Raw genomic sequence first — 3,011 nt, forward strand, 5'->3', positions numbered from 1 at the left:
TCTTTTCTGAGTTAATTCACTCATTTATTCAACTTATTTTTCTTTTTAGGATTTTACTATATCTAACATCTGTGGTAAGATACTAGAAATATTTTTAAAAACTTTAATGAAGATTTGAAAATATATTCACAAAGATATAACCTCTCAAGACATTTGAGAAATCTTATTTGCAAAATCTTTTTATGAAGAATCTTCCTGTAGAGAAAACAGGCAAATAAATAGGAACTAATCTTAAAACATATTAATTTTGTAATGCAGGAAGTTTATGATGTTCTGGGAATATCTAGTAAGAATATTTGACTTAGCATAGAGCTTTCATGGACATTTCTAGAAGAAAATTACACTTAACAACTAAAAGATAATTAGGAGTTGTGAAAGGAGGAAAAGAAAGAGAACTCCAGAGCTGGGAGCAGTGTCTCAGGCCTGTAATCCCAGCACTTTGGGAGGCCTACGCGGGCAGATCATCTGAGGTCGGGAGTTCAAGACCAGCCTGACCAACATGGAGAAACCCCGTCTCTACTAAAACTACAGATAAAATTAGCCGGGCATGGTGGTGCATGCCTGTAATCCCAGCTACTCCGAAGGATAGGGCAGGAGAAATGCTTGAACCTGGGAGGCAGGGGTTGCAGTGAGCCGAGATTGCGTCATTGCACTCCAGCCTGGGCAACAAGAGCGAAACTCCATCTCAAAACAAAACAAAAAACAGAACTCCAGGAAGAAATATCAATTTTTAATACCAACAACTAGATAATAATATCAAAGAACCCTGAAGTTGGGAGAGAAAGCACGACAAAATAAAGAAAAAGAGCAGTATGTGGCTAACGTGTTAAGTAGAATATTGGAAGACCCTAAATAGATATGCTTGAAGTCACATCAAAAAGAATCTTGCAAGACATGTTAAGAACTTCAAGTATTTTTCTGAATACAAGAGACAGGGTTTATTTTAAGGATCACAAGGATCTTCAGTGAGAAGTATGACTCAAGAGCAGGGAAGAGATAGAAAGCCTTTTCTTAGATCAAGTAAATATCAGGGCGACCTACTAGCCTAAGAAAATAGTGGTAAAGATGAGGAATGAGGATATTCAACACCTACTTGGGAGATAAAATGATGAGGGCTTGATGATTTATTGCATGTGAACACTGAAAAAGAAAGAAGAGTTTCTCTCAATTTAATAATTTTGCTTAGTTCAGTAGAGAGGAAGACATAATTTCAAATATTTTAATGTTTTAAATATTTGTTTCCAGATGTTTTGAGATAGCGATATGAAGATGCTGAATAGAAACGTGGATATGCAACTCCAGATCTCAAGAAAATGTGATGAACTAAATTTTAAATTTAGAAATAACATATATATTATAATTGAAATGAAAGTACTGGGTAGGATAACATTCAGGATAATTGCATAGTTGCAAACAATGAAAGCCTAAATTTGAGTCCCTGTCATTTCCAATATTTAAAAGTTTGTTTGAGGATTATAAGAAGCAAGCAAAAGAGATGAAAAAAGAGAGTACAAGATGGAAGAGAAAATCTGGGTAATCTCATGGAATCCAATAGTAACTATCCCTTTTGCAGTCTCTGTCAAGGTCACAATCTTTTTTTATTCTCCAACACCCAAGTTGATGGTACACAAACACAATAATACGGGTAAATATTTTCATAATTTCCATCAGAAATTGCAACAAGGATGAGGAAAAAAAAAAAAAAAAGCCTTAGGTAGAAAATAGTAAATGTATTGAACTCTCCTGGGAGGGAAAAATAAAAAAGGAAAGGATTTAAAAGGGCTCGTTTGATTTAGTACAAAAGCAACTTTGGATATTTTAGTGTAACTTGTTTCAATAAAGCTGTGTATTAAGGATTAAGTCCATTATCTCATTTTCATGAGAACATCGTTTATTTGACACTAACGTAATGCTATCATTAGATTCTCCAAGTGTTAGTACAGGAAGTGTGACAAAATCTCCTAGCTTGGTTGAAGGAGCCCATCCAGAAAATTCTGGGGCTACTGGGTGAGAAAGATGTTCTGAGTAATTAGTATGTTATCAGCAAATTATCTAACAAAACAAGAAAAACAGCCTGTGATCAATATTTCATAAGCACTTTCCAAGAACATTCTCAATTTTGGGGGTGGAGGAAAAACATCAGATATAGTATTGATAATGATCTTTTTGGTAATTAATTAATGACAGTCAAATAGCTCTGTTTTCAGTTGCAGACAACTGCCTTCCTCCTATATCTAATTTCTCATATCTCTTTTTTAATTGATCATAAGTCCTTATTCTCTAATGTTTTATTCTTACTAGTATTCCTACTTTTTTCTCTTTTATCTATGTTTAACATAGTATATGGAAAGAGAGGAAGGTAGAGCAATGACCTATAGAAGTTACATGATCATATTTTTTGGAATCATAGTTCTGGAAAACACACGTTTTCATCATCTTTACTAAGATATGATACACATACTATGCACCATAAAATGTTCTTACTTAAAGTAGAATTCAGTGTCTTTGTACATACTCATAAAGATAGATAAATCAGTCTCCATTATCACAATCAATTTTAGAACATTTTATTTCACCATAAAGAAGCTGCATATCTCTTTACCAATAATTCCTCACTCTATTTCCCCCTAACACTTGGAAAATCATCAATTTATGTCTCTATGGATTTGCCTTTTCCAGGTATTGTATATATATGAAATCATACACTATACAGGATATTAGACTGCATTCTTTAACTTTGCATACTATTTTCAAGGCTCATCCATGTTGTAGTTGTGCATTTATACTTCCCTTATTTTATTACTGATTATACTCCATTGTAAGTCTACACCACATTTTAGTTATTTCATATATCCATTCTTCAGGTAATGGGCATTTGGATTGTTTTCAGTTTTGGATATTATGAATGATAGTGCTCTGAACATTAGTGTACAAGCTTTTGTGTGGACTATCTTATCATTTCTCTTGAATATGTATGTATTAATGAAATTGCTAGGTCAAATCGCAACCGT

The sequence above is a fragment of the Mandrillus leucophaeus genome, unplaced genomic scaffold, assembly GCF_000951045.1.
Source record: "Mandrillus leucophaeus isolate KB7577 unplaced genomic scaffold, Mleu.le_1.0 Scaffold45, whole genome shotgun sequence".
Classification (NCBI taxonomy): Eukaryota; Metazoa; Chordata; class Mammalia; order Primates; family Cercopithecidae; genus Mandrillus; species Mandrillus leucophaeus.